A 19135-nucleotide genomic window follows, 5' to 3' on the forward strand; every position below is an offset into this window, starting at 1 on the left:
ATTTTTTTAATTTAAAATAATCAAAATAAAAAAAATTTATAATTTAAACATTCACATTATATAATTAATTCATTTTGAACACTCACGCTTAAAATATCAAATTAAAATCTGTCATAACATTTTCATTTTTAATCTTAATTTTCTACGTAATTTTCATTTTATCTATACCATTATAATCCGTTAAAAAATTTATCATTTTAGTCGCCAAAACTTTTAATTTAATTTAATAAAGTAACCCAAAATATTTTGAGACGTTTGCATTTTTTGGGCCTCTTGTGTGAGTTTCAAACGCAGCAACGAAGAGGAAGGAATTGGGAAGGTTGACATGTTTCGTGTTTGCTCTAGGTCAAGACACTGCTCACCCTCAACATGCAACTAAAGGTCTCGATTCAACAAGTCTCGAATTATGCTATCGTTTTACATTATTGTCATGAATTATGTAGTAATTGAAGGGATGGTATTAAGGAAGGATAAGGGTCGCATTCCTTTATATGTCAATGTATTATCTATTGTATTTTCCTTGATTTTCTTGTCGTTGGGTTTTATTATAATTTCTATTTAATTTGAAATTCAATTCTTTGTACTGATTAAATTGATAATTGACAACTTAATTGATTTGATTCTTATAATATTAAGATAAATAGATTATGAGAATTACTTAGAGATTAGAGAATGCATTCAATTAATCATTAATTTTTTATCTTAACATTATATTATTCTTTAAAATAAAAAATTAAATCATAATAATTTAAATTAAGATTATTAGTTTGGATTTTGCTAATTTTTATTTTTATTTTTATGATTTGTTATTTAATATTTAAATTTTTTATATGTTTTATTTTCAAATTTTGAAATTTATCTTTATCAAACAATATATTTATATTCAATATTTAAATTTCAATATATATCAAGAAATTGTTATAATTAAAATCTAATACTTATTGAATTTAGTATTAATTTTTAACTCCTAATTTTTTAGTTTATCAAATAGCACTTAAAAATAAATTATAATAAAAGAATTTTAAAAAAAGGTTACATAAACCTTCTATAAAATTTGGCTTTTTATTTTCCACTCAAAATATATGGGTAAAAATTTGTTTTTAATATTTGTACTATATGTGAAAATTTTGGATTTAGTCCTTATACTTGAATTTGGTTATTTTAATCTACTTTTCAAATTTTGAAATTTCAGTATTGTCTTAAATCGTAGTTGTTAAATTTTGCTATCTCTAAAATCTTATGCAGCAAACATATTATCATACATGTAATGTCACTTTAGTTTGCTATTTCCACATAATATTCATAAAAATCTGTATCATTTCAGTTAATGATCTAACGACTAATGGATTGAAATTTCAAAATTCAAAAAATAAAGACTAAATCCACAACTTACATAGTACGAGACTAAACAAAATTTGACCCAATAATTTAAATGCTATTAATTATTTTGATTAAAATTGAAATTTCAATATCAAACAATAAAAAACTAAATATATTAAATTATAACATAAGAATTAAATCCAAAATATACATAATATACACAAAATAAATAGCATCAACCCCATTTCATTAAAAAGCGTAAAGGGCATATCGTCTTCATAAAATATATTAAAAAAGGTAAAGGGCGCATCTTCTCTTTAAAAGACAAAAGATCAAAAGAAAAAAGCAAAACATAAACCACATTCATAAAGAGAATTAAGTCCTTCTAAACCACCTACCCTAAACCATCTACCCTAATTAATTAACATTGTTTTTATTTCTTTTTATCTCCCCTAAGAGAGACTCATCTTCATATATATATATATATATATATATATATATATATAAGGCACGATTTATTGACGTAACGTGTTAAAAATAATTAAGCGTCATATAAGGTGATAAGTTACTTCTCTAAAAGTTACACATGCCCTCAAATACTCTGCAAAAGATATCGACGAATGGGGACGAGCAAGACCATAATTAGTTGGACTATACCTCACGGGCTGGGGTGAGTGACGAGCACACACATCTTTAATAGAAAAACTGGAGAACAAATGAAGGGTCGGATATCGAATCAGATATATATATATAACGTGCTTTCGGGTTAAATATATCTTATATAACAAACATAATTCCTTTTGACAAAAATTTAAAGAAACAAAATAATATAATAATTTAATTTAATTTAATTTACACAATAATCCTTTCATTTATTTTCTTAAATCAAGTGTTTTTATAACAACGTAGTCCCTACAATTACAACTATTCGTAAGCATCAGCCAAACAAACATTAATCCTTTGACTACATGTTCAACTTTAAACATAATCAACAAACAAGCTGATTCTATCACACCTCTGCATCAACCTTTTTTACTTTAATTTTCTTTTCATCTTTTCTGCTATCCCAATTTGCCATTTTACCTGCGTCCAACCAAGAAACAAATAAATTATATATATAATGGTACTATAATGTTAGTGATATATAAAAATTAAATCGAAATTATATCATATTAATAGTTATTTATACATTTTTATATAGATAGAGGACTCACCTATGCTTTGAAGAATAGGGAGGGCATGTGGGACTCGGAATATGGGTTTTGCAAGATGACCTGATCGGGGGAATAGGCGAATGGTCATCCGGCACAACACCACCTACGGCCACCACCTCTTCATTCAACCGCCTTGCTAGTGCCATCATCATCGGGTTTGTAGTCAAAATTCCACTGAAAACCACCATTACCACCATCATTATAACTACAACAATCCTAACAAATTTTCTGCCCTCCATTTTTATTAGAAAGAAAGCAAGTTTAATTAATGTTTGGACAAGAAAACAATCAACTATCTGGGATATAGGAGAGCACAAAGTGTGCTATTTATAGACGTAGAATTGAAAGTGAACAGATTCTCTTTGTCTAGTGTACTTTGCTTCTTGTACCATACTACTTATTGACAACTTACAAAACCAGCAATTGTTTTTCTATTATTCTACCAACACTCTTTTTCTTGTCCTTTTGCTGCCTTTGCTATCATTTATGTGACTTGAAAAGTCATACACATCTTTATGGGAAAGCTGCATATATACATAGATTCATTGTCAAACTCCTCATTTTTGTTTGACATACATGCATAGATAGAGAGAGAGCATGATATTAAAGGTTATATGCTTTTTTAGGAATTTTTGTTTGACATATATACATAGAGAGAGAGAGCATGATGTTAAAGGATATATGCTTTTTTTAGGAATATGATTCTTTAAAAAATTATGAAAATCATTAATTATGGGAATGATTTGATTTCTATAGTAGTTGGATGTTGCCATTTTCTCAGGCAACACTACCCTAAAATCTCGTCCATAAAAACAATTTTTTTGTTGCCACTTAATAAATTGGCGGCATAAAACTGAAGCATATAGAGGCGAAACGTTCAGGGACCCGATGAAATAATTATCTTTTTCAGATTGGCTGAAAAAATATGCCTCGTGAAAGTATGGTGGCACCTAATTGAACTTTTGAAACTAATTTTAAATAACCTTTAAAGATATAAGAATAACAAAATAAACTCTTCTCATTTTTTTTAAAAATAATTAACTTAAAAACTATATAAAATTCTTATTTAAATTAGCCAATAAACTTAAAAAACTATATTGGGTAATTTAAATGAGAATTTTATATATTTTAATTTTTAAATGAGAAGAGTTTATTTTATTATTCTTATATCTTTTTACTGTTTAAATTTAATTTCAAAATGGGATAGACTTAACATGTAAATAGACCAAAAGTTTAATTATGTGCCGACATACTGTCATGTGTTACTCTTTCTTTCTAATTAAACCAAGATTAAAATTATTATCTAGCTAAACATCGATCAAATTTTGGTATTTGAATTGTGAGATTCAATATTCTACTTAATCTTTTTAATTAAAATATTCGGTTTTTTTTCAATTCAAGAGATAAATAAAATTATCTTATAATATTAAGACTCCTTTATATAATATTAGAAACGATACCCGTCATTTCTTAAGACGAAATTGAATATAAAATCTTAAAATTCCCAAAATCTCAATTTTTCTAGGAAATATCAACTTATAATCAAGAAATTCAAATTGAAATGGAATGCAAAGCGACTGATTCTTATTGTATGCTAATTATTGACAAATCGTGACCAAAACAATTTGTCAAATCAGAACATCTAAAACAGAAGGTTTTCTTCTTCTACTACTACTATCAACACACTCCTTTGCTATAATGGTTGATGTCACTTGAAAAGCCAGACACAACCATATTTAATAATTAGGCTATTAATTAATTGTAAACTCTTTTTGGTTTTATATAAAAGATAACGTGTGAGATGAAGGTGGGATAACAATAATAATGTTAAAAGATTATATACAGCTTCATGTTTCTTTTTATTTATAAGGATACAATATGGATAAATAAAGGTATTGTTATCAACGTAGGGGACATAAGTTCGAGTGAGCTGAAATGTATTGTTCTCTTATTTATGAGGTGAGAAGAAGTTATGGGTAGTGTTAGATATTGTGTCAAAAAGAACAGATATAATCAGAACTTATAATGAGATTATTAAAAAAAAATTATACCAACTAGTAATGAAGTATTAGTCTAATGATAATATAAAGTTTTGAAAATAATATTTAATTTTTAACTTTAACTTTTTTAATAAATTATAATAACATGATAAAACCCAAATAACCAACACGACTAATATTAAATTGATTGGAGAAATTAAAATTTAATTCAAACAAGTCAGATCATATTGTCACTTGCAACAAAATCATACCCTCTTTGTCTATATATATAAAGGTAAAGATGCCAATAAGAAAATCTTTTTAATACTTTTAAAATTGTCGGTGATTTTCGACAGAGTTTATGCTGTGCAAGAAATTTTAGACTTTTCAAAATCTCGTCTTCACCATTAAAGTTGGCTGGTGATTCTTTCGGTTGGTGGACGGTGCGTTATTTACCCCTACTCGCGTCGCGTACTAAGATTTGCGCACGATTTTGATTGGTGAAAACGTTTCCCTGTTCACTACGTACATAGTTTGCTTAGTCTGGGTTTTTCTTTTATTTAATGTATAAATAATAACTAAAATCAAGTAGGAATAATACAAATTAAAATTTTAGAAATATTTCAAGGCAACTTCATTTGTTTTAATTATTATTTAGATATCTATTGACAAAGTCTGAACAAATAAACGCGACTAGTATGACTCAAACTTAAGTTACACTTTAGGCAATTAACACTTTAGGCAATTAACACTTTTGATCATCAAGCCATCACATAAAGTTTGAAGTTTTATTTTTAAATTGCATATATCTAACTCAAGAGTTAATTTGTTTGTGGAAAACCGAGGACCAAGAAACAAAAATGAAAAAAAATGAGGACGAGATTAAATTATAATGAATAGTTCGATCCAGCTAAACTAATCACCTCTACTGAAGGTTCCCTTCAAGGTGGAAGTGAGATGGAGAGGGTTCTTGTCGGCCTTGGGTGGGATGGATTCGGCTATACAAATGGAAAGTTGAAAGGATGGGTGTTCACAATTTTACTAAGGTGGTATCGTCGATAGCCGATTGGGTTTGGAGGTGGATGTGAACCAAACACCCATTTGCCATACTTTTTATTTCTCTATACTAGGGATTAAGAGTGGATGTCCTCAATCATTCCGTTTTACCCCATTAAATAAATTATACCCCATTAAATAAATTATACAGATAATCATTCAATTATAAATAAAAAAAACTATTGAAGTATTTAAAATAAAAATATATATAATTTAAATATTTACGCTATATAATTAGTTTATTTTAATCTCTCGCATTAAAATATTAAATGAAATTTTAACATGACATTTTTAATTTAATTCAAAAATGAAGTAACTCAAAATATTTCGAGACATTTGCATTAATTGGGTCTCTTGTGTGAGTTTCTAACGCAGCAATGAAGAGGAAGGAATTGGGAAGGTTGACATGTTTTGTGTTTGCTCTAGGGCAAGACACTGCTCACCCTCAACATGCAACCAAAGGTCTCGAATCAACAAGTCTCGCTTCACTCTCCAGTGTTAATTTTCTGTCAAGACGAGTTCAAAGAAAGGCTTGAATGTGAGATTTGTTTGTCTGAGCTTGTAGAAGGAGAGAAAGCTAGGCTGCTTCCAAAATATAACCATGGTTTCCACGTTGTTTGTATTCATATATGGTTTCAATCACACTCCACTTGTCCTCTTTATAGAAACCCCATTGTTGTTGGTGATGACTTTGAGAATTCAAATCACCTTGTTTTAGGAGATGAAGCGAATGTTCAAGTTCATCTTCAGTATCCAAATGATGGTTTTGTGTAATACCTCACATTTGATCTGATCGTCAGTGTAGCGACGTAAAATTTTCGCTTGGTCGCTAATTATGGCGATTTAGTGAAAACTTGAAAACTAAAGTTTGATTTTGAAATAAAAAGGGAGTCGCCACCGATCCTTTTTTTTAGGTGTGATCGGACACCTATTAGATTTCTTTCTTTTTAAAACAAAAAGAAGGCCGAGTTTAGGTCTACGTCAAAAAGCCAGAGAAAAATTAGGGTTCGGGAGTCGGTTACGTGCGAGGAAGGTATTAGCACCCTCGCGACGCCCAAAATTGGTATATTGTAAAATACGTGTTGTCTTGATTTTCAAAAATACGATTTCAATGTAACATTTAGTCGTGATCTGGTTGAAACACGAGAATATTCAATTCTTTTGATTTTTGAGAAGGACATACCGTTTTAACACGAGTCGATTGATGTTCACCCAAGATAGCAATGAAATCGGCGACTTAGTATTAAACCAATACGTTGCCTCATGTATTGAAGTTAATTAGGAAAACAATAATAAGATTTTCGAAATAGTCCAAAGCAAATTGATAAAATAAATGAATGACAAAGCTAGAAATATATTGAAGCAAATATAAGTGTGACAATTAAAAATAATAAAGGTATATGCGATATTAAACGTAATACTAGAATTGAACACGAAATAGAAACAATGAATGCATATATATAATGATGATACTAAGAGTATGTACGTAATATAGGAATGAAAAATGTTTACATAATAATACTAAATATAGGTTCATAATATATATATATATATATATATATACATAACATATTTAAAATGAACATATACAATGTACATATATAATAAACACATACTAATAACAATAATAATAATAGTAATATTAGAAAGATATATGTACACCAAATAACACCTAACAATATAATAAGTGGCAATATGAAAATAACAAGTATATTAATGAGCATAATAATATATGAAAATAATGCTATATATATAAATATATATACACGTATAATAAAATATATGTACTAATATTAATAATAAGTATAATAGGAATAAAATAAATATAATAATAATATATACATGATATATACATAAATACAAGGTTTAAAAGACATATATATTCGTAATATATAAAAATGTATATAGAATATAATATTAAAACATTTACATAATATATATACACACATAATTATAATGTTAAAAAAACATGCTAATATTAAGAACAATACTAATATTACATAAAGATACACCTATATATATATTAAAGATATATACATATATAATGAAATACATGAATAATATGATATTTAAAAATGTATACGTGATATGTATAATAAAAATAATAATATACATAATATAAGAATATAAGAGTATTAAAATATAAATAAAAATAGTGAAGAAATGAGTAAAAATAATATACATAATAATAAGAAAATATTATAATAAGTACTAAAAAATATCTATATATATATACATGTATAATGATGATAAAAATAATAATAATAGTGAAAATAATAGATATAATAATAATAGAAATGATAATACTGTATGAAAAGTATATATACATACACATATACTAAAATATATACTAACATTAATAATAAATATAATATTATAATACTAATAATAATAACATGAAATTAAAGTAACTAAAAAAACACTATAAATAAGTATATACGTATGCATATGTAATGAAAATATACACTAATATATAAAATAATAATAATAAGTAACAATAATATAATAATAATAATAGCAAAATTAATATTACAAATTTTATTTGAGAGCAAAAACGACAAAAAGGACGAAATTGAGATCAAAATAGAATTTTGGGGCGAAATTAGAAATAAAATAGGACACAGGGCCAAATTGCAACCCGCGCATGACTTAGAGGGACCAAGAGCGCAATATTCCCAGTTATTAAAACGCTGCGCAGTAAGAGGGACTCAATTGAAAAGTATAACAAATTGCAAAGTCAAATTAAAAATTAAAATAAACTTGATTGAAGAACAATAAAAATGCGGAATGGCCAAAAGCGTAATTAGCCCTTCCGCTACAAAAACACGCGGATCCTAGCGGGTAGGGTCGGGTCGACCCAATCCAGGGCAAAACGACGTAATTTTGTGCCCTGAAATTTAATGCCAAAACGGCACTGTTTTTAAAGGCTATAAATAGCCTAAAAATCAGAAAAAAAATTCATTTGGAGCTAGGAAAGAAAAAAAAAAAGAGGAAGAGGGAGAGCTGGGGCGATTTCCGGTGGGGAGCTCGGCCACCGTCCGGCCATCGGTCCGTCGCCGGCCCCGGCGCCGGCCACCTTGAGAAGGTAAAAATTTTATATATTTTTTTGTTTTATATATATTTTTTTACATTTTACAATATGTATGTATGTGTATGTTAAAAAAGAAAAAAAAAAAAGGAAAAGAAAAACGAACAAATTACCTTCCGGTTTCTGTTTTCGTCCGTTGTTTTCTTTTATGTTTTTCCTCTGTTTTTTCTATTTGATTTATGCTATATGTTGTTTAAATCTCTTTGCTGGTATTGATGTTCCCAAATGGTTGAATCTGCTATTTTTTATTTATCCCCCAATCTTCTTTTTACAACATTTCATTCGGGTTTTATAACCCTTTTACATTCATTTTTTATTGTTTCTGTCCTTTCGTTTTACTGTTTGCAGGTATTGTGGCGGTGGAGCAGAGCTGGTGGCGCCAGGGGATAGTGCTGGTGGCTGGTGTCAGAGGGCAGGTGGGCAAGTGGCTGAGTCGGCTAGGGTTTTTTTCTGATTTGTTTTGTATTTGGTGTTGGGCTGATGTTAGTGGGTTAGGGTGTAATTGGGTTTTGGGTTATAATGTAAATGGGCTGCTGTTTAAGTGGGTTTATGGTTTTGTAAGGTTAGTGGGTAAGGGTTGGCTGATGTGTATTGGGTAGGTTTAGTTTGGGTTCAATTTGTTGGGTTTGTAAAAATGTAAATGGGTCATGGGGTTTAATGTAAATGGGCCAAAATTGGCCTATAACAGCTGCCCCTCTTTGCTCATTGTCGTGTAATGGGAATAGAGCAAGGATATAATGAAAGGCCAATTTTGCCCCGTCTTGCCGAGTCTTGACTTTATTAGTGCTCTTCTTGTTCAAGTAGTCTCTTTCCAGTCCATCGCATCTTGTAGCTTTGGCTCAATCCACTGCATCTTTTGATATATTCCTCGTAGCTTCACTCTACTTCAATGTAGCTTCAATTATATAGGACTTGTGGCTTCGATCTGGTCTTCTATCGTTTTAGTGAGATAAGGTTTGTGGTCTTCTCTTCTGTAACTTTAGAAAGGCAAGATTTGATATCCTTGATCAGCTCCACTGCAACTTCAGGGAGACAAGACTTGCAACTTTTAACCTGCTCCACTGCAACTTCAGGGAGGCCAAATCTGGTGTCTTCCATCAGCTTCAATCTTTATTCTTACTCGGCATGTGATCTTGAGCTCAACTCATTTCTCGCAATATGAATTGACTCTTTAAAAACAGACATTAAAAACAGAAATTGAAAATAGCTCAGCACGTGAGCCAAGGCTCAACTCACCTCTCGCAATATGGGTTGATTTTCTTGAAAAACAAAAATTAAAAAGAAGAAATTGAAAATACCTCAGTGTGCTCTGAGGCTCAACTCACCTCTCGCAAAATGAGTTGATTTTTTTGAAAAATATAAACTAACAATACCTCAGCGTGCGACCCGAGGCTCAACTCACTTCTCGCAATATGAGTCAATTTTTTTTGAAAAGCATAAGTTGGAAAACGAAAATTGAAAATACCTCAGTGTGCCCTGAGGCTCAACTCACCTCTCGCAATATGAGTTGATTTTTGACAAACAGAAGTTGAAATTATCTCAGCGTGTCCTGAGGCTCAACTCACCTCTCGCAATATGAGTTGATTTTTTTGAAAGATAGAAATTGAAAAACAGAATTTGAAAATACCTCAGTGTGTCCTGAGGCTCAACTTACCTCTCGCAATATGAGTTGATTTTTGACAAACAGAAATTGAAATTACTTCAGTGTGTCCTGAGGCTCAACTCACTTCTCGCAATATGAGTTGATTTTTTTGAAAGATAGAAATTGAAAATACCTCAACGTGTCTTGAGGCTCAACTCACCTCTCGTAATATGAGTTGATTTTTGAAAACAAAAATAAAACATCAAAATACCAAAACCTATCATCTGGTGGAACTCAGGTGTCTTTTCCTTTGATTCAATACAGCTATCATCACATCCTCTTGCTCTACTAGAGTACCTGTATATGTCATGCATGATGTTATCATGATATGCACATGTTTATCTTAAATGCCTTTATGCCTACATGATTATGCTATGCGCCTTAGGCATGTTTGTCATATGTCCTTTTTCGTCACGATTTTTGAGGATCTGCGTTCATTGCTTTGACTCTTGACTTTCTCTTTAGGCGTTGTACCCGTCTCCAAGTTTCACGAGTAATCTGTGTTTCTCAAATATCACTCTTTTGCCCCTGGTTGAACTTTGTCTTTGTTTTGAATCTCTTGTACTTATCAAATTCTTATCCGGGTAATGTTTAACATTTCTTTTGTTTAGAGTATGTCATTTCACTATTTATCATGTAAATAAACCACCTAATGAGATGCATGAAGATGGTCAGGTAGGAACAGAAGGATACCTCACATTTATTTATTTCAAATGTAGCAAACCAAGAAAGTTTACCAATGATAGTGAAAAAGTGTCATAAAGAGAAAAAGGAATCGCATTCAACGGATACAAATGTTCTAGATATTCAACGCATGAACTTTTCCACGTTCTTCAATCAAAAATCTTTTCGAGCCCGGCTTCTTGCGTAGAAGATTTCGAGCTTTCAAAAATGCTTCAAATACTGTAATCTCTCTGTTTAACCCACCGTTCAAAACGCCTTGCTTTTTAAGCCCGGGTTTGCTTCATTAGAACGCCCTTTCGGGTTTTTATCCTAATCATTTATGTTAATCAAGATGCCCTTTTCGAGTTTTCACCTTGATCCCTTTTTTTTTTTAAGATGCCCTTTTCGGGTTTTCATCTTGATTTTATTTTTTCAGGCATAATATTTCTTTATAGCATCTGAATTCACTGGATTAAGTAACTCCTTCCCATCTATCTCAGTGAGAATCAAAGCTCCACCAGAGAAAGCCTTATTTACGACGTATGGTCCTTCCCAATTTGGTGCCCATTTTCCTCACAGGTCTTTTTGTATTGGGAGAATCTTTCTCAACACGAGTTCTACTTCGTGGAATTCTCTTAGCCGTACTTTCTCGTCATGGGCCGCGATCATTCTCTTCTAGTACATCTGTCCGTGACAAATTGCCTTTAGACGTTTTTCTTCGATGAGGTTTAACTGGTCATGTCGAGCTCGAACCTATTCTGCTTCCTCTAATTTCGACTCTATTAAGACTCGTAGAGAAGGGATCTCAACTTCGATAGGTAGCACAGGTTCCATTCCATAGACCAGAGAGAAAGGAGTTGCCCCCGTAGATGTCCGTACAGATGTGCGATATGCATACAAAGCAAACGGTAGCTTCTCGTGCCAGTCTTTATATGTCTCGGTCATTTTCCCAATAATCTTCTTAATATTCTTGTTGGCCGCTTCAATAGCTCCGTTCATTTTCGGGCGATAAGGAGATGAGTTATGATACTTTATTTGAAATTGTTCACACACCTCCTTTATCATCTTATTGTTCAGATTCATGGCGTTATCTGAAATAATTCTTTCAGGCAAACTATATCGACAAATGATTTCCTTTTTTAAAAACCTGCAAACTGCAGTCTTCGTCACATTGGCAAACGAAGCGGCTTCTATCCATTTTGTGAAGTAATCAATAACCACAAAAGTAAACCGGTCTCCATTAGAAGCTTTTGGGGAAATTGGCCCTATAACATCCATGCCCCACATAGAAAAAGGCCACGGAGAGGTCATGACATGAAGGGGCGAAGGGGCTACATGAATCTTATCGCCATAGATTTGACATTTGTGGCATTTTCTTGCAAAACTAATGCAGTCGCTTTCCATCGTCAACCAGTAATAACCGAGTCTCATAATATTCCTGGCCATAGTGAAACCATTGGCATGTGTCCCACAGATTCCCTCATGGACATCTTCAAGTATTTTTCTTGCTTCAACAGCATCTACGCATCTTAAAAGCACCTGATCTTTTCCTTTTTTGTACAGAATGTCCCTATTAAGAACAAATCCTAATGCCATTCTTCTGATTGTTCTTTTGTCGTTGTCATTTGGTTGTTCAGGATACCTTTGATTCTTGACATATTCTAGCATATCATGGAACCATGGTCGTCCATCTGGCTCTTTCTCAATGCTGAAGCAATGTGCAGGACTTCATATATACTCATTTGAAGAGGCATTATTTCTGCTTCTCTGTTCACTTTGAACATTGAGGCCAAGGTGGCCAGGGCATCAGCCAATTGGTTGTCTTCTTGTGGGAAGTAATTAAAAGTTATTTCTTTGAATTCTTTAATCAGCCCTGCCACTAGATTGTTGTATTTGACTAATTTCGAATCTCTCACTTCTCAATCTCCATGGATTTGGTATATCACCAACGTTGAGTCCCCGTACACCTCTAAGATTTCAATTTTTCGTTCAATAGCTACACGAAGTCCCATGATACAGGCCTCATATTCCGCTATGTTGTTGGTATAGAAAAAATTCAGCCTGGCAGTGAACAGATAATGGTTCCTTTCTGGTGATACCAAAACTGCTCCAATCCCATGCCCCAAGGCATTCGATGCGCCATCAAAACTCATTTTCCATGACTTTTCTTTTGATGACACGCACTCTTTTTCTGTAATGCACATCAAGTCTTAATCCGGGAAATCAAATCTCAATAGCTCGTATTCATCCGTTGTTCGAGTTGCTAAGAAGTCAGCTATTGTGCTTCCTTTTATCGACTTTTGACTTACATAGGCAATGTCGTATTCCGATAGTAAGATCTGCCATCATGCCATTCTTCCTGAGAGTGCAGGTGATTCCATCATGTACTTTATTGGATCCATCTTTGAAATTAACCATGTCGTATGATACAACATATATTGCCTGAGTCTCCGAGCTACCTAAACCAGAGCGCAACAATATTTTTCAATTGACGAATACTTTGCCTCATACTCTGTGAACTTTTTGCTAAGATAGTAAATCACATTTTCTTTTTTCCCTGACTCATCATGTTGCCCCAGTACGCAACCCATTGAATTTTCGAACACAGTCAAATACAATATTAATGGCCTTCCTAGAGTTGGCGGTACTAGCACCGGGGGACTAGACAAATACTGTTTTATCTTGTCAAAAGCCTATTGGCACTCCTCATTCCATTCTCTGGGATTATGTTTTCAAAGGAGTCAAAAAATTGGGTCGCACTGGTTGGTCAGTTAAGCAATGAACCGAGCAATGTAGTTTAACCTCCCTAAAAATCCTCTGACTTCCTTTTGCGTGCACGGAGGTGATAACTCTTGAATGGCTTTTATTTTATCTAGATCAACCTCGATACCTATTTTGCTGACAATGAAGCCTAGCAACTTTCCCGAGGTAACCCCAAACGTACATTTGGCTAGATTAAGCTTTAGCTGAAACTTTCTCAGCCTTCTGAACAACTTCTTGAGGTTCACTACATGCTCTTCTTCCCCTCGGGATTTAGCAATCATATCGTCGACGTAGACTTCTATTTCTTTATGCATCATGTCATGGAATAACGTCACCATAGCCCTCTAATATGTTGCCCCAGTATTCTTTAACCCAAATGGCATCACTTTATGGCAGAATCTTCCCCATATTGTTACGAAAGTAGTTTTCTCCATATCCTCAGGGGCCATCTTGATCTGATTATGCCCCGAGAATCCATCCATGAAGGAAAACAATGAATGTTTTGCTGTGTTATCCACCAACGTATCAATGTATGGTAAGGGAAAATTATCTTTAGGACTTGCTTGATTCAGGTCACGATAATCCATGCACATTCGTACTTTGTCGTCTTTTTTTGGTACCGGGACTATGTTAGCCACCCATTCTGGATATTTGGAGGCTTGTAGGAAGCCAGCATCAAATTGCTTCTTGACTTCCTCTTTTATTTTCAACAACATATCGGGTCTCATCCGTCTTAACTTTTGTTGAATGGGTTTGCATTCTGGCTTTAATGGGAGCTTATGGACCACTACATCTTCATCCAATCCTGGCATGTCCTGATATGACCATGCAAATACATCTTTGTATTCGCGGAGCAAGGTAATCAAATTATGCCTGGTGTCCCCTTTAATAAAGGTCCCAATCTTCACTTCTTGCTTCATTTCTTCAGTTCCCAAATTTATTGTTTCAACAGATTCTTGATGAGGCAAAATCTGTTTATCCTCTTGTTCCACCACTCTTAGCAAGTCAGGAGATGAGACATAGTCTTCAGCATTTTCTTCGACTTTGAATTCTCCTAAACAAACAGCCTTCTCAAAATAAATTTCAGGACTCGTAACGGGTTTGTTCATGCTGTTGATATCTGAGCACTTGAAAGTTGAATGGAAAAGGAAACTATAGAGGGACATCCAAGTATTGGAACCAGCAAACGAAATGTTATGGTATGGTATGAGGCAAATGTAAGGATAGGCTATGAAATGAGAAAATGATTATGAAATTAGTGATAATGCGAAAGATCGTGACAAAATGCATCTTCATTGATATTCATTTAAATGATAAAGAGCGAATGCAAGCTCTTACAAAAGAATTCTATTATATCTAAGGACACAATAGTGGGTTAATGTTTGAGCATTACTCTGAAGACTTATAAACTACAAGAAGGTCCTCGGTAGTCCAATTGTTCAACATGAAACCAGAAGGACAAGGGCGTATCGTTGAAACATCTTTACTTGTCTCACTTCCTTTGTCAATGACATTTATACTGACATTCTGAAGACTCCTTTCAATTAATAACAGCACGCTTTGTGTATTATCCTGTCCGGGGTATATCATCCCTGCAGATGTAAATGTTTTTGACAAAGGAGGGTAAGTTATGGGCTCTCACTTTATTTCTCGGCCTAAGGTTCTTGCGATCCTTCTTTCTTGATCTTTCTTCCATTGTTTTCTTCTTTGACGCATATCCGGCTGGAACCCCAAACCGTATCGGGCCTTGTGGTGTACTGGCTTTAGAGCCCTGACTATTTCTTGTTGAAATTTTCCCAAACCTTTCCTCGCTTGGGCTCCTCTCCCCACAGTCAGCTTGATACCCATCCTGGTATTTCTCGACAGTTTTGGCACGGGAATTCTGTTTCCCTCAGCAACGAAAGTGGCATTAACAAATTCAAGGGATCGGAAGGAACACTCTATATCATCTTTACTCACTTCAATGTATGGTGCGTCGGTAGAAATAGATGCTACAATGTCTTCTTCTCCCTCGACAATGACCAAACAGCCATTCATGATAAATTTCACCTTTTGATGGAGGGATGATGGGACCGCTCCAGCAGAATGGATCTAGGGTCTTCCCAAAAGGCAATTGTATGATGGTGTAATGTCCATGACTTGAAATTCAACATTGTATATATAAGGGCCCACTTCCAGAGGGATCTCAATCTTTCCCATGACTTCATGCCTTGTCCCATCGAATGCCCTTACCGTGGAATGACAGGGCCTTAAATAGGACAGATCTATCGAAATTCTGGAAAGCGTGGCCAAAGGTATGACGTTGAGTGCTGACCCATTATCGATAAGCACATTCAGTATTATGTAGCCCTTACAGTGAGTCGTAATATGCAGTACTTTCACTGAGCCTCTACCGTTTGGCGATATCTCATCATCACTAAAAGAGATGAAATTGTCCGCGTTCAGATTATTCACCCACCTATCAAACTTCTCAACAGATATGTTGTTTGCTACGTAAGCTTGATTTAACACCTTCAACAAAGCATTTCGGTATGGTTCTGAATTTAGTAGTAGAGATAAAACCGAGATTCGTGCTGGTTGCTTATTCAATTGTTCCACCACATTGTATTCACTGTGCTTGATAAATTTCAAGAACTCTGTGCTTCCTCCTCATCCACAGGCTTTTTAGTTTCTTGCACGGGTGGAACTTCCTGCTCGACTTCGGCCTCGTACATCACTGCCTTCCCTTTTTGCTTCCAGTCATTATTTTTCTTCGCTGGTTCTACCTCTTTCGAATAACATATTCCACTACGAGTGAAATGACTTACTTTCCTAACGCTTCTAGTCATGGCTTTGGGTTTTTCATCTTCAGGTGTGATGATATTGACGTCGTATTTCCATGGTTGTCCTTGTAGGGGAAAAGAGATGGTACCTCGATTATCACTTTTGGTTTCACCAGCTCCTTCTTCGCGTCGTAATAAATTATTAGCGAAAAAGAAAAAAAAAAGAGAGAGAGGGAGAGCTGGGGCGATTTCCAGTGGGGAGCCCGGCCACCGTCCAGCCGTTAGTCAGTCACCGGCGCCGACACCGGCCACCGTGAGAAGGTAAAAATTTTATATTTTTTTTGTTTTATATCTTTTTTTACATTTTACAATATGTATGTATATGTATGTTAAAAAAGAAAAAAAAAAGAAAGGAAAAGAAAAATGAACAAATTACCTTCTGGTTTCTGTTTTCGTTTGTTGTTTTCTTTTGTGTTTTTCTTTTGTTTTTTCTATTTGATTTATGTTGTATGCTGTTTAAATCTCTTTGCTAGTATTGATGTTCCCAAATGGTTGAATCTGCTGTTTTTTTATTTATCCCCTAATCTTCTTTTTACAACATTTCATTCGGGTTTTATAACCCTTTTACATTCATTTTTTATTGTTTCTGTCCCTTCGTTTTACTGTTTACAGGTATTGTGGTGGTGGAGCAAAGCTGGTGGCGCCAGGGGATGGTGCTGGTGGCTAGTGTCAGAGGGCAGGTGGGCAAGTGGCTGAGTCGGCTAAGTTTTTTTCTGATTTGTTTTGTATTTGGTATTGGGCTGATGTTAATGGGTTAGGGTGTAATTGGGTTTTGGGTTATAATGTAAATGGCCTGAGGTTTAAGTGGGTTAATGGTTTTGTAAGGTTAGTGGGTAAGGGTTGGCTGAATTTGGGTTCAATTTGTTGGGTTTGTAAAAATGTAAATGGGTCATGGGGTTTAATGTAAATGGGCCAAAATTGGCCTATAATAGTCGGATTTGAATGCGTGATGTTACGTTAGATTATTGAAGCAACTCAAACTATTTCACATAATTTAATAAAAAAATTTGACAATAATTCATAATAATCACCAAACAATCACCATTATCAACAGAAACATGATGATTCAATGTCAATTTAAAAACAGAGTTAGGATTTGAAACCAAATACTATTCATCAAATTTCAGCATGATGTCTCGTGACAGGCTATTTTATATTTTTATAAATTTTACTTTGATGTTATCATGTATTGGGACATTGAAATCCATGTCTTAAGACAAGGCTCCTTATGTCCGGAGACTAGATTTCAAGACAGACTTCCTCTATTTTACTATTTCTGTTTTGATGTTTGGATTCTTGAGATATAGGGTCCTTGTCTTGAGACCTGAAACAGGACAAAATGAATTTAACTTCGATGTGTTCATGTCTCGAGACTTAAGCTAAATTGTCTCGAGACCAAGTCTAAAACAATGTCTCAAATGAAAAAAGTTATTCTTAAGGTCTCGAGACATGTTCTTCATATCTCGATACTAAATGGTAAATAACCAAAAATGCACCGTTTTCAAGCATATAAACCATCTCTAATGGTACCTAAAATATACTCAAACATTTCACGAATACAAAACATTATTTGAACACCTATAAACACAATCAAGCTACATCAAAGCGTAACATTCAATGCATCAAGACACAATTTGAAAAGTAAAGGAACTAGATTTTTAAAAATAAAAGCATGATGACTAAATTCGAAATATAAAGAGAGTACAAAAATTTAGAGCATATTGCAACCTTTTAAATTTTTGCTCTTTGAGGCATTTCTATATTAAACACATGCGGCACTCTCTCTTTTATTTTGCATTATATAAGAATATTATCAAATTTCAATTTTAATCATTGTGTTAGACTCGAATTTGAGATTTAATCTTTATACTTCAACTTTTTGATATAATTTGGATCTCAACTCTTGCAATGTCATTTATTAGCTCAAACACTTTATTTTGATCAAAATGTATATGTAAATTTTAAGAGTTGTTAATACCATTAAATTTATTTATTAAATTCAAGTCATTCGCAATGCCATTTTTGTTATATGATTACCAAATAACTGTTTTTTTTATTTAAAATATCACACCAACGGATTTAACAAAAAATTTAATGATGTTAACAATTGGATTGAATTTTTAATTTGAAAAATAAAGGTACCAAATTCCTAAAATAAAAATATAGAAATTAAATTTCAAATGTACAAAGAATATAAAAACTTGAAGTATAATTTAATCTTCAAATATTTATTTTATTATTTTGCCCCAAAATATAATTTACCCATGATAGGAACTATACTAGTGTAAAATTCATTTAAATGTTTTTATTTAAAATAACTAACTCTAAATAATAAACCAATTTTCCTTTAGAATATAATTATGATTTAAAGGAAAAAATATTTTGGTCCAATTTATTGATAAATTCTAGCTTTCTTTAAGGCTTAATATACCTTTCGCATTTTATATTGACATTTTTTCTAATGTGTTGTCTGTATTAATTTTTTTAATTTAATATTTATATTTGATAAAATTATATATTTTTAGTACTTAAAGGTGAGTGTTAATTTTTAGTGTTTAATGTGAGTTTTAAGTTTTGATAAAATTTAA

At 32.9% G+C, this 19135-nt stretch overlaps 1 protein-coding gene and 1 long non-coding RNA gene across 12 annotated transcripts in view; one reads left to right on the plus strand and one right to left on the minus strand.

Moving 5' to 3' along the window:
- The window catches only part of LOC108474497 (40S ribosomal protein S15-4), a 96070-nt gene that overhangs the window by 58684 nt on the left and 18251 nt on the right, over window positions 1–19135 (plus strand). The window lies entirely within an intron of this gene.
- LOC128290437 (uncharacterized) lies at window positions 2131–2829 on the minus strand. Its single transcript, XR_008280287.1, has 2 exons — window positions 2535–2829; window positions 2131–2403 (listed from the first exon to the last, which is right to left on the minus strand). It is a non-coding gene; the product is annotated as an uncharacterized LOC128290437 (long non-coding RNA).

Source organism: Gossypium arboreum, chromosome 3, assembly GCF_025698485.1.
Source record: "Gossypium arboreum isolate Shixiya-1 chromosome 3, ASM2569848v2, whole genome shotgun sequence".
Lineage (NCBI taxonomy): Eukaryota > Viridiplantae > Streptophyta > Magnoliopsida > Malvales > Malvaceae > Gossypium > Gossypium arboreum.